This window comes from Anolis carolinensis, chromosome 5, assembly GCF_035594765.1.
Source record: "Anolis carolinensis isolate JA03-04 chromosome 5, rAnoCar3.1.pri, whole genome shotgun sequence".
NCBI classification, from domain to species: Eukaryota; Metazoa; Chordata; class Lepidosauria; order Squamata; family Dactyloidae; genus Anolis; species Anolis carolinensis.
Genome location: NC_085845.1, coordinates 133,723,987 through 133,737,664, shown reverse-complemented (window position 1 = coordinate 133,737,664; position 13,678 = coordinate 133,723,987). Strand labels below are relative to the sequence as shown.

The 13,678-nt window shown below is 49.5% G+C and overlaps 1 protein-coding gene across 5 annotated transcripts in view; it reads right to left on the bottom strand.

Annotated features, from left to right (window-relative positions):
• The window catches only part of grm8 (glutamate metabotropic receptor 8), a 713,612-nt gene that overhangs the window by 302,905 nt on the left and 397,029 nt on the right, over positions 1-13,678 (bottom strand). The gene's annotated exons all lie outside the window — the stretch shown is intronic.

Sequence of the window (13,678 nt, the reverse complement as noted above, 5' to 3'; positions counted from 1 at the left end):
AAGAGAAGAGAGGAAGATCCCACTGAAAGAAGTGTTTTAAAACTGTTACCTGTAAAAAGACATTGGCTTCTCTGATGTACAGGACTTTGGGAAGGGCAAGAAATCCCAGGGAAAGAAGAGATTTAAAAACAATGTCCTGCCTCCTTTTAATGTAAAGGGCTTTGGGCAGGGCAAACGATCCCATGGAAAGTGGTGTCTCAAAAAGGATGCCTGTTTTTAAAAGTCTACTGGTATCCTTGAAATGGGAGTAGACATTGCCAGCCACTGTGATGAGAATTACTGTATATACTTGAGTATAAGCCGACCCAAATATAAGCCGAGGCACCTAATTTTATCACAAAAAACTGGGATAACTTATTGACTCAAGTATAAGCTGAGGGTGGGAAATGCAGCAGTTACAGGTAAATTTCAAAATAAAAATAGATACCAATAAAATTTCATTAATCGAGGCATCGGTAGGTTAAATGTTTTTGAATATTTACAGTATTTCAAAAAAAAACAATAAACTAGCTCTATAAGTGGAAAAGTGGGGGCAACAAAAACAATATGGTATCAAAATAACCTAATAATAATAATAATAATAATAATAATAATAATAATAATAATAATAATATTTCATTTGGATCCCACCCTATCTCCCAATGGGGACTCAGGCAGGCTTCCAACATAGTAACAGGTAAACATTCAATGCTTATATAAACAATGCAGAGCTAGATATAGATCTATATAGATACTAATTTCACATATGCATTTCCCCCTGAAACATTTGCAAATCCCTCTGTGCGTGTGTGCATTTCCCCTACAATATTTGCAAGCCATATATGTGTGTGTGTGTGTGTGTGTGTGTGTTCATTTCCCCCCTATAATATTTCCAAGCCCTATATATAGGTAGGTAAGAATATATTCATATCTATCCAGACATCTCTCTTTATATAGATATTTGCTGAGACTTGCAAACATATGAGGGGAAATTCATATAAAAAATAATGTATATGTACAGATACACAGGTACATGGATCTATATGTATAAAGGATTTGCAAAGACCTGCAAACTAGGCTTGCTCAAATAATTCGTTTTCCCCGTTTACCGTTATTGATTCGTTTTTTTCGGATTTTTTGAAGCAATATTGAATCTTGGCTGTCCACACGCCTGGATATCGCGGTTTCGAACCGCGATTGGCCGTTTTCCGTAATGGCGCCTTTTTTTCGTTTTTAAAAAATGCTTTGTCAAATCATCCAAACTTTTTTAAGTCCACTGGGGCAATCTAGTGTGTTGTTTGCCCCTTGTAGCCAATCAGAGAGCACGTTTAACCAGGGGGAGGGGCTGGTAGGACGTGCTTAATGAAAACAGCGTGCACACGCCTCGTGGCTCAGTCGCACTGGGACTTTTGGAGAGGGTGGAAGGGTAGAGATTCATTGGTGTAGGCAGGCAGGAAACATTGCTGCGTCACAGCATGGCTGTGTGAAGACCAGGACAGGAGAAAAGGTGGGGTGGTCTGTGGCTGAGTTTGGTGGTGTGGGTCTTAGGTCTTTCTATTTGTTTTGTTGTTGCAAACTTGCAAAGGGCTGTCCTGTGGGTGTTTTTCCTGTTCAAAATACAACTCCTTTTGGGGAAAGAAAAGCTTGCCTTTGTGCCTTGCCTTCCTTGTGTGTGTGTCTGCCAGGGACGCTTTGAAAAAGAGTTGCATATCCCATCCTGTTCAAAATACAACTCCTTTTGGGGAAAGAAAAGCTTGCCTTTGTGGCTTGCCTTGTGTGTGTGTCTGCAGGGACGCTCTGGGAAAGAGTTGCATATCCCATCCTGTTCAAAATACAACTCCTTTCGGGAAAATAAAAGCTTGCCTTTCTGCCTTGCCTTCCCCTGGGCTACGGGTGTGTGTGTGTCTGCAAGGAACGCTTTGAAAAAGAGTTGCATATCCCATCCTGTTCAAAATACAACTCCTTTTGGGAAAATAAAAGCTTGCCTTTCTGCCTTGCCTTCCCCTGGGCTACGGGTGTGTGTGTGTCTGCAAGGAACGCTTTGAAAAAGAGTTGCATATCCCATCCTGTTCAAAATACAACTCCTTTTGGGGAAAGAAAACCTTGCCTTTCTGCCTTGCCTTGTGTGTGTGTCTGCAGGGACGCTCTGGGAAAGAGTTGCATATCCCATCCTGTTCAAAATACAACTCCTTTCGGGAAAATAAAAGCTTGCCTTTCTGCCTTGCCTTCCCCTGGGCTACGGGTGTGTGTGTGTCTGCAAGGAACGCTTTGAAAAAGAGTTGCATATCCCATCCTGTTCAAAATACAACTCCTTTTGGGAAAATAAAAGCTTGCCTTTCTGCCTTGCCTTCCCCTGGGCTACGGGTGTGTGTGTGTCTGCAAGGAACGCTTTGAAAAAGAGTTGCATATCCCATCCTGTTCAAAATACAACTCCTTTCGGGAAAATAAAAGCTTGCCTTTCTGCCTTGCCTTCCCCCGGGCTACGGGTGTGTGTGTGTCTGCAAGGAACGCTTTGAAAAAGAGTTGCATATCCCATCCTGTTCAAAATACAACTCCTTTTGGGGAAAGAAAACCTTGCCTTTCTGCCTTGCCTTGTGTGTGTGTCTGCCAGAGACGCTTTGGGAAAGAGTTGCATATCCCATCCTGTTCAAAATACAACTCCTTTCGGGAAAATAAAAGCTTGCCTTTCTGCCTTGCCTTCCCCCGGGCTACGGTGTGTGTGTGTCTGCAAGGAACGCTTTGAAAAAGAGTTGCATATCCCATCCTGTTCAAAATACAACTCCTTTCGGGAAAATAAAAGCTTGCCTTTCTGCCTTGCCTTCCCCCGGGCTACGGGTGTGTGTGTGTCTGCAAGGAACGCTTTGAAAAAGAGTTGCATATCCCATCCTGTTCAAAATACAACTCCTTTTGGGAAAATAAAAGCTTGCCTTTCTGCCTTGCCTTCCCCTGGGCTACGGGTGTGTGTGTGTCTGCAAGGAACGCTTTGAAAAAGAGTTGCATATCCCATCCTGTTCAAAATACAACTCCTTTTGGGGAAAGAAAAGCTTGCCTTTCTGCCTTGCCTTGTGTGTGTGTCTGCAGGGACGCTCTGGGAAAGAGTTGCATATCCCATCCTGTTCAAAATACAACTCCTTTTGGGGAAAGAAAAGCTTGCCTTTGTGGCTTGCCTTGTGTGTGTGTCTGCAGGGACGCTCTGGGAAAGAGTTGCATATCCCATCCTGTTCAAAATACAACTCCTTTTGGGAAAATAAAAGCTTGCCTTTCTGCCTTGCCTTCCCCTGGGCTACGGGTGTGTGTGTGTCTGCAAGGAACGCTTTGAAAAAGAGTTGCATATCCCATCCTGTTCAAAATACAACTCCTTTTGGGGAAAGAAAACCTTGCCTTTCTGCCTTGCCTTGTGTGTGTGTCTGCAGGGACGCTCTGGGAAAGAGTTGCATATCCCATCCTGTTCAAAATACAACTCCTTTCGGGAAAATAAAAGCTTGCCTTTCTGCCTTGCCTTCCCCTGGGCTACGGGTGTGTGTGTGTCTGCAAGGAACGCTTTGAAAAAGAGTTGCATATCCCATCCTGTTCAAAATACAACTCCTTTTGGGGAAAGAAAACCTTGCCTTTCTGCCTTGCCTTGTGTGTGTGTCTGCCAGAGACGCTTTGGGAAAGAGTTGCATATCCCATCCTGTTCAAAATACAACTCCTTTCGGGAAAATAAAAGCTTGCCTTTGTGGCTTGCCTTGTGTGTGTGTCTGCAGGGACGCTCTGGGAAAGAGTTGCATATCCCATCCTGTTAAAAATACAACTCCTTTCGGGAAAATAAAAGCTTGCCTTTCTGCCTTGCCTTCCCCTGGGCTACGGGTGTGTGTGTGTCTGCAAGGAACGCTTTGAAAAAGAGTTGCATATCCCATCCTGTTCAAAATACAACTCCTTTTGGGAAAATAAAAGCTTGCCTTTCTGCCTTGCCTTCCCCTGGGCTACGGGTGTGTGTGTGTCTGCAAGGAACGCTTTGAAAAAGAGTTGCATATCCCATCCTGTTCAAAATACAACTCCTTTTGGGGAAAGAAAACCTTGCCTTTCTGCCTTGCCTTGTGTGTGTGTCTGCCAGAGACGCTTTGGGAAAGAGTTGCATATCCCATCCTGTTAAAAATACAACTCCTTTCGGGAAAATAAAAGCTTGCCTTTCTGCCTTGCCTTCCCCTGGGCTACGGGTGTGTGTGTGTCTGCAAGGAACGCTTTGAAAAAGAGTTGCATATCCCATCCTGTTCAAAATACAACTCCTTTTGGGGAAAGAAAACCTTGCCTTTCTGCCTTGCCTTGTGTGTGTGTCTGCAGGGACGCTCTGGGAAAGAGTTGCATATCCCATCCTGTTCAAAATACAACTCCTTTTGGGGAAAGAAAAGCTTGCCTTTGTGGCTTGCCTTGTGTGTGTGTCTGCCAGAGACGCTTTGGGAAAGAGTTGCATATCCCATCCTGTTCAAAATACAACTCCTTTTGGGAAAATAAAAGCTTGCCTTTCTGCCTTGCCTTCCCCTGGGCTACGGGTGTGTGTGTGTCTGCAAGGAACGCTTTGAAAAAGAGTTGCATATCCCATCCTGTTCAAAATACAACTCCTTTTGGGAAAATAAAAGCTTGCCTTTCTGCCTTGCCTTCCCCTGGGCTACGGGTGTGTGTGTGTCTGCAAGGAACGCTTTGAAAAAGAGTTGCATATCCCATCCTGTTCAAAATACAACTCCTTTTGGGGAAAGAAAACCTTGCCTTTCTGCCTTGCCTTGTGTGTGTGTCTGCCAGAGACGCTTTGGGAAAGAGTTGCATATCCCATCCTGTTCAAAATACAACTCCTTTCGGGAAAATAAAAGCTTGCCTTTCTGCCTTGCCTTCCCCTGGGCTACGGGTGTGTGTGTGTCTGCAAGGAACGCTTTGAAAAAGAGTTGCATATCCCATCCTGTTCAAAATACAACTCCTTTTGGGGAAAGAAAACCTTGCCTTTCTGCCTTGCCTTGTGTGTGTGTCTGCAGGGACGCTCTGGGAAAGAGTTGCATATCCCATCCTGTTCAAAATACAACTCCTTTTGGGGAAAGAAAACCTTGCCTTTCTGCCTTGCCTTGTGTGTGTGTCTGCCAGGGACGCTTCCTGATTTTCCCAAGACAACTTTGGGAAAGAGTTGCATATCCCATACTTTCCTGTAGAACTGGAAAGTACAGGTATCCCCTTGTAAATAAATAAAACTAACTAAATGTTATAGACTACGCTTTTGCAACAGTAAATTGGCCAGAATATAACACGTTGCCAATCAAGATTCAACAAATATTTCCCACCAGTAACACAACACCTAACCATCATCCCTTCTGTTACCTGAAAACACTCCCCTTGACATGAAGCGCTCAGCTGTACGCGGGTCTGGGGGAGCAAGTCCTAGTAGTGGTCAAGCCACGGCCAGGACACTGTGGGGGGCCAAAAAAGTTAAGGTGGGTCCCATACGTCTGGAACGGCGAACTATGGGAGTGGGTGGACTTGATGAAGAACCAGGCTGTTCTAATGCAGACAGTTCACAGGCATCCACCCGGAGCCGGCTGTCGCATGGAGCTGAGACAACTGGACGATCATTGGAACATACAGGTGTTGCCGTCGTGGAACTACAGGTGGTGGATAGTGAGGATATAGATAACCCCACCCCTCCACCCGCTACTGACAGTGAGGAGGAGGTAGAGGAGGTACTACCATCAAAACGTAGACTTCCTCATGCTGCTGAAAGGGTGCCCACGACTCCCATCTCTGAGGGCGTCGCCACAGTGGCTGTGGGGAGGCCAAGGTCATTTATTTGGGACCATTTCCATGTCCACTCTCAGAGTTCTACTTTGGCAGTTTGTAGACACTGTGGGGCAAATATCAGCAGAGGCAGAGACACGAGACATCTTGCGACCTCGGGTTTGAGCTCTCACATGAAGCGACACCATCCCTCCATTTCGCTGGGAGGGGGAACTGCAAGCCCTTCCAGTGGCAGCCTTAGCACGCAAAGTTCACCAGGTGAAGATAGTGGAAGGCGGACACAGTCCACCATGGAGGATTGGGCCATTCCATTACCCAGAAAGAAAACGGGGGAAACATTGCTCACACCCCAGCAGATAACCCAAACTGTGGGAGAGATGATTGCCCTAGATCACCATCCCTTCCGCCTGGTAGAACAAGAAGGCTTTGTACGCCTTATGAAACGACTGTGCCCCCGCTACAAAATCCCCTCCCTTCACACCTTTTCCAGAAAAGTAATCCCCGGCTTGTACGAGGGCTGTAAGGAACGCATTATCCAGATGTTGCGTAGCGCCATGGGAGGACACATCCATTTTACCTCTGATATTTGGTCAAGCTTGGGAGGAGGCCACTCCTACCTCTCTCTCACGGCACATTGGTGGGAGAAGGAAGGCACTATGGATACATCCCATCGTTGGGCACTCCTCGCATTGGAGGTAGTTGATCGTGATCACAAGGCAGAGACCATCTGCAACTATCTGGAAAACATGATGGGGGAATGGATGCAGTGTAGGCCGGAAGAAATGAGGAGGGGCTTTATGGTGACGGACGCAGGGAAAAATATGATCAAAGCGGTTGAAAGTGCCGGGTTTCAGAATGTGTCCTGCATGGCCCACTTGCTTCACAATACCGTCAAGGAAGGTTTAAAGAGCCAGGAAGAGCAGTCGGGCAGCAACACAAACATCTCCCTGCTGATCGAGCGCTGTAGAAAGATCGCGGGCTACTTCCACCGGAGCATCAAGGCAGCCCGGCAGCTGAGAGACAGGCAGAGCCTTGAAGGCCTCCCGCAGCACAAGCTGCTCCAGGACGTCTCGACTCGGTGGAATTCAACCTTAAAAATGCTCGAACGCATGGTCGAGCAGCAGAAGGCGGTACACGGCATCTCCCTCACTTTGGTTGCGCCTGTTAGCAAGCTTGTTCCAACTAAGCAAGAGTGGGACACCATCTCCCAGCTAGTAGACGTACTAAAGCCATTCAAACATGCCACTGAGACACTTTCGGAATCAAAAGCTCTTCTGAGCCAGGCAGTGCCCATGGTCTTGAGGCTAAGGAGGCACCTAGAAAGGCTTGGGGCCGGTCGAACAATGGACTCCCTGGCTGGACCGCTGACACCGCCGGTCCAGGAGGTGGTGAGGAGGTTGTCCTTTGCTGTACGGAAACGGCTAGAGCCACTTCTTTCCAGCAAGGTCCATATGCTGGCGGCCTTGTGTGATCCACGGCTAAAGTACAACGTCTGCCCAAAAGACTTTACCATGTGGAAGGCCCAACTTGTTGACCTTGTGAGGGAGGTCTTTGCTGCCAGGGTGGAGGAAACGGGCACAGCGGCCCCTCTTCCAGAACTGCCTGTCACCCCAAGCACTAGCGCTAGTGGCGAGACGGAAAGTCCCGCGGAGCCGGTAGGGGGTTGCCGTAGGGATACGGATCTCCAGCCGCGAACAGGAAACGTTTTCTTTGCAGAGACGGTGGCCATACTTGCCTGCTCTGAAGAATCCTCTTTGCTGGCTTCTGCTCAAAAGGTAGACTCGGCCGAATGCTCGGTCAACAGGTACTTTGAGGAGCCTCCGGAGATAATTTCTTGTGATCCATTGTCCTATTGGGCTTCACGCGAACACATGTGGCCGGATCTGTCGCACGTAGCCCGCCAGTTCCTCAGCTGTCCTCCCACCAGCGTCCAGAGCGAAAGGGTCTTCAGCATAGCGGGAGATGTAGTCACGCCCCACCGCAGCTTGCTGGACCCTCAAACAGTTGAGAAACTTGTTTTCCTGAAGGCCAACCTTCCTGTGTTGAATTTCCCAGATTTGGATTTTGAGACCGACTGCTCCTAGAGCAACAGTTCTCCTCCTTTAACCAACTCTGCTTCAGAGTAACTTTGGCCAATTTTTTGGGCGTCCGGGCGGGGGGGTGGCCCCTTTGGACTCTGTCCAACAACTCTCTCCTCTATCCTACAATGCTTTCCTCTCTCTTTTCCCTTCCTTTCTCCTCTTTTTCATCACTCGACGTTGCCCCACTGACGTTTTTGGGTTCATCCATCTCAAGGGGCCGTTTCACGAATCATGTAATCATGGAATCATAGAAAAGTAGAGTTGGAATAGAACTCATGGGCCATCGAGTTCTCCCCCAAGAAAGACGCAGGAAGTATCATTCAAAGCATCCCCGACAGATGGCCATCGAGCCAATGCTTAAAAGCTTCAAAAGAAGGGGCCTCCAACACAGTCCGGGGGAGACTGTTCCACTCCCGAACAACCATCGCGGAGAGAAGTACTATCTTTCATTTGTCCCTGTTGAACTTAATATACTTTTGGCCCATCTCTGTATTCGGAAGTTACAAAACGTTTTCTCTCATGTAATACTGGCTCTGTAGAGGTTGAAGGATATTCTGTGGAAAATTAGACCATAAAAGCCAAGGTAGATAATGCTTCCTCTTTGTGTTCTGTTCGGATTTCATTCAATTCCCTTTTTATTTGGGGGGGGGGGAAATATTACCATCACGAGCCATGACTGTTTGCTCTTCTACAGATCCTCGCAGCTCCTGTACAGAAAGAGCACTGTTATATTTGATGTGGATACTTCAGATAATCATTTCAGGTGTAGGAATACGCCAGACTCTCACTTTACAGAGGTATACTATCTGTCCATCTGAACCTTTGAGGATGTCTTTATCCACTGGAATTAATACACCTCGACTTGGGACAGAACTTCTCTAAATTGTCATCTTTCAGTGTCCCATTGTCTAGAGCGGGTGTGGTTGCCGCAGTGGTCATGGGACGGCCGCCTTTGGGTCCCCTAGCCCTCTGCCCGCTTACGCGGAGGGTGCCTTTATAACTCGGAGGGGGGAATCATCAAAGACAGTGGTACTCCTCCGCCTTTGCCAGCATTTCTCCAAATGGTTGTCTAGTGTCCCTTCTCCTTTATATGCCGTGGTCTACGCTGTGGTCGTTAAACGGCCGCTTTTGGGTCCCCTCCCCCTTTGACCTGGCACGCAGAGGGTGCCGTTCCCCCTTCAGGACGTGTGCCTTGCGGCTGCTTTAGATGTTTGGGCGCAGGTTACGCCGAGTGGGAATTGCCTTTTGCTGGCTTGTTGGGAAAACGATAGAAGAGGTACACGGCCTTCCCCTTGGGTGGTGGGGTGTTGCTGTGGGTAGAGGCTTAAATCGCAAAAACAAAAAACTTTGTGGGAGGGCCGTGCCGAATTCTCCGGGATGCATGCCGGCCAACTGTGGCCGGCTGTCTCAGGGTGGGGTCTTTGCTGCCCTTTGTTTTTTCCCCTTACTTTTCTTTTCTTTTTGCTGCCTCTCGGACTACGTGACGCCAGACTCTAGAGGTATATGCCCTTCCCCCTTCAGGGCGTGTTCCTTTGCGGCTGCTTGCAATGTGTGGGCGCAGGTTACCCAGAGTGGGAACTGCCTTTTGCTGGCTTGTTGGCAGGACGATAGAAGAGGTACACGGCCTTCCCCTGGGGTGGTGGAGTGTTGCTGTGGGTAGAGGTTTAAGTCGCAAAAACAAAAAACTTTGTGGGAGGGCCGTGCCGAATTCTCCGGGATGCATGCCGGCCAACTGTGGCCGGCTGTCTCAGGGTGGGGTCTTTGCTGCCCTTTGTTTTTTTCCCTTACTTTTCTTTTCTTTTTGCTGCCTCTCGGACTACGTGACGCCAGACTCTAGAGGTATATGCCCTTCCCCCTTCAGGGCGTGTTCCTTTGCGGCTGCTTGCAATGTGTGGGCGCAGGTTACCCAGAGTGGGAACTGCCTTTTGCTGGCTTGTTGGCAGGACGATAGAAGAGGTACACGGCCTTCCCCTGGGGTGGTGGAGTGTTGCTGTGGGTAGAGGTTTAAGTCGCAAAAACAAAAAACTTTGTGGGAGGGCCGTGCCGAATTCTCCGGGATGCATGCCGGTCAACTGTGGCCGGCTGGCTCAGGGTGGGGTCTTTGCTGCCCTTTGTTTTTTTCCCTTACTTTTCTTTTCTTTTTGCTGCCTCTCGGACTATGTGACGCCAGACTCTAGAGGTATATGCCCTTCCCCCTTCAGGGCGTGTTCCTTTGCGGCTGCTTGCAATGTGTGGGCGCAGGTTACCCAGAGTGGGAACTGCCTTTTGCTGGCTTGTTGGCAGGACGATAGAAGAGGTACACGGCCTTCCCCTGGGGTGGTGGAGTGTTGCTGTGGGTAGAGGTTTAAGTCGCAAAAACAAAAAACTTTGTGGGAGGGCTGTGCCGAATTCTCCGGGATGCATGCCGGTCAACTGTGGCCGGCTGGCTCAGGGTGGGGTCTTTGCTGCCCTTTGTTTTTTTCCCTTACTTTTCTTTTCTTTTTGCTGCCTCTCGGACTACGTGACGCCAGAGTCTAGAGGTATATGCAATTCCCCCTTCAGGGCGTGTTCCTTTGCGGCTGCTTGCAATGTGTGGGCGCAGGTTACCCAGAGTGGGAACTGCCTTTTGCTGGCCTTTGGGTAAAACGATAGAAGAGGGTGGAACGATTCAAAGTCTCCCATCACCCTGAGAGGCTGTGATTGACGCTATTGCTGCGGAACGGCCGCCTTTGGTTCCCCTTGCCCACTGTCCGCGCACACGGACGTTGCCGATTGCCCGTCAGGGCGTGTGCCTTTGCGGCTGCTTTCAAGGTGTTGGCAGAACGTTTCGCCGAGTGGTAAATGTTTTTTGCTGGCCTGTGGGTAAAACAATAGAAGAGGGTGGAATGATCAAAGACAGTGTTACAGTCTCCCATCACCCTGAGAGGTTGTGATTGACGCTGTTGCTGCGGAAAGGCCGCCTTTGGTTCCCCTTGCCCACTGTCCGCGCACACGGACGTTGCCGATTGCCCGTCAGGGCGTGTGCCTTTGCGGCTGCTTTCAAGGAGTGGGCGCAAGTTCCGTCTCGTGGAAACTGTTTATTGCTGGTCTGTTGGTAATAACGAGGGTGGAGTGATCACAGACTGTGGGACAGTGTCCCATTCACCTTAAAAGGAAGTGTACTCAACGATGTGGCGGCAGAACGGCCGCCTTTGGTTCCCCTTGCCCACTGTCCGCGCACACGGACGTTGCCGATTGCCCGTCAGGGCGTGTGCCTTTGCGGCTGCTTTCAAGGAGTGGGCGCAAGTTCCGTCTCGTGGAAACTGTTTCTTGCTGTTCCCCTCGCCCTCTGGCCGCGCACGCGGAATCACTGAAAGAAGTGGGACACCTTGGCCTTTACCACTTCTCAAAATTGTCTTCTTTTACTGTACCATTGCCTTGTGCGGGTGTAGTCGAGAGCATGTGATGATAATCTTACGCAGAGTAAGAAGTAGAGAATCAATCCACTCAGAATCTCTTTTGCTATTAAAAACAATTACTTAATAATGCCTTCATGTTTCCTTTGGAATCCACATTTCTGCTTTGTTTCTACTTTGAATTACTTTCTACTACATAACACATTATATCTTTCATAATTGTACTTCCTCAAGTTTACTTAAACTGTATGTATACCAACCAACTGAAGTCATTTCCCTCTATCCAGGTCATCTGCAGGAGAACTTTAATAACCCCTGAAGAACACACTAGTCTTACCTGCAGTGGAACTGCATGGAAACATGTGCCTAACATCAGAGCCTTAAAACCTTCCCCCTCCAAAAAGCATTATAGGTCTGTGTGGTCGTTTGTAGCCTATTTAAGAATAGCTTGACAGGCCAATAGTATTTCGCACTGTATAGTTTTTTAACTGTCAAACTACCTCCTCTTCAGTCCTCGGACTCGAGCCGTGTTTTTACACCACTGTTTTTTAAGCTGGTAATGCTGTATGCTGACTGTGACTTCAGTTATATCTTATGTCTTATTGACCCAACATGAACACAGAAGAGTCTCACTGATCAAAGCCAAACGGGCCTACCACTGCTGAAATAAGCAGATTTCTTGGATTGGACTTGTTGAAGAAAAGCATATAACACATCATATCAGGTTATTATTATCCAAATAAAGCACCATAAATGCATGTTATACAACCAAGGAGACATAAGAAGTCGTTCTATATGCTGAAATGATATGTTGCTATTGCTTACTTTATGAATTTAGCTTCAAAATATCACAATATAATGGAATCATTGACTACAGAAATGGCTAGATTTTTCCAGAGGATAGACGGTTTGCTGTTATGGAGTGTATCTTTGTGTCATGGGTTGTGGTGTGTGGGCGTGGGGCCGGCCAACGGTGGCCGGCCCCCCGGGTCTGATGGGCTTGGGCCCACATTTTGAAAGCAGACGTGAAGAAAGCATGCCCTTCCCCCTCTGGGTTCAGCGGTGTGGGCGTGGGGCCGGCCAACGGTGGCCGGCCCCCCGGGTCTGAGGGGCTTGGGCCCACATTTTGCAAGCAGACGTGAAGAAAGCATGCCCTTCCCCCTGTGGGTCCAGCGGTGTGGGCGTGGGGCCGGCCAACGGTGGCCGGCCCCCCGGGTCTGAGGGGCTTGGGCCCACATTTTGCAAGCAGACGTGAAGAAAGCCTGCCCTTCCCCGTGGGTTGCGGCGTGTGGGCGTGGGGCCGGCCAACGGTGGCCGGCCCCCCGGGTCTGAGGGGCTTGGGCCCACATTTTGCAAGCAGACGTGAAGAAAGCATGCCCTTCCCCCTGTGAGTCCAGCGGTGTGGGCGTGGGGCCGGCCAACGGTGGCCGGCCCCCCGGGTCTGAGGGGCTTGGGCCCACATTTTGCAATCAGACGTGAAGAAAGCCTGCCCTTCCCAGTGGGTTGCGGCGTGTGGGCGTGGGGCCGGCCAACGGTGGCCGGCCCCCCGGGTCTGAGGGGCTTGGGCCCACATTTTGCAAGCAGACGTGAAGAAAGCCTGCCCTTCCCCGTGGGTTGCGGCGTGTGGGCGTGGGGCCGGCCAACGGTGGCCGGCCCCCCGGGTCTGAGGGGCTTGGGCCCACATTTCCTTTTTTTTGGTCTTCTCTCTCTTTCTCTGGGAAGGGTGCCGGCCAACGGTGGCCGGCCTAGTATTTTAAAGTGTGGGCCTTTTTGGCGGTGGCTTTTTCTGTCTTTTCTTTGGTCTTTGCTGCCTCTCGGCCTACGTGGCCGAGTTTCCCCGATGTACCGCCTCTCTCTTCTCTCGCCGGCTGTCGTTCTTTAGCCCTTTATGCTATTTTGCACAGAAGCCTCCTTTGGGGCGGTGTCCTCTGGTTTTTTTTTTCTCTCTCTCTCTCTCTCAGGGATGCGTGCCGGCAAACAGTGGCCGGCCCGGCTTAATGTATGGGCCTTGTCGCCTGTGGCTTTTTTCTTTCTTTTCTTTTCTTTTCTTTTCTTTTTGCTGCCTCTCGGCCTACGTGGCCGAGTTTCCCCCGATGCACCGCCTCTCTCTTCTCTCTCGGCTGTCGTTCTTTACCCCTTTATGCGAGTTTGCACCGAAGCCTCCTTTGGGGCGGCGGCCCCTCTTTCTTCCTGTCTGGGAATCGTGCCGGCCAACGGTGGCCGGCCTAGTATTTTATAGTGTGGGCCTTTTTGGCGGTGGCTTTTTCTGTCTTTTCTTTGGTCTTTGCTGCCTCTCGGCCTACGTGGCCGAGTTTCCCCCGATGCACCGCCTCTCTCTTCTCTCTCGGCTGTCGTTCTTTACCCCTTTATGCGAGTTTGCACCGAAGCCTCCTTTGGGGCGGCGGCCCCTCTTTCTTCCTCACAGGGAAGCGTGCCGGCCAACGGTGGCCGGCCTAGTATTTTATAGTGTGGGCCTTTTTGGCGGTG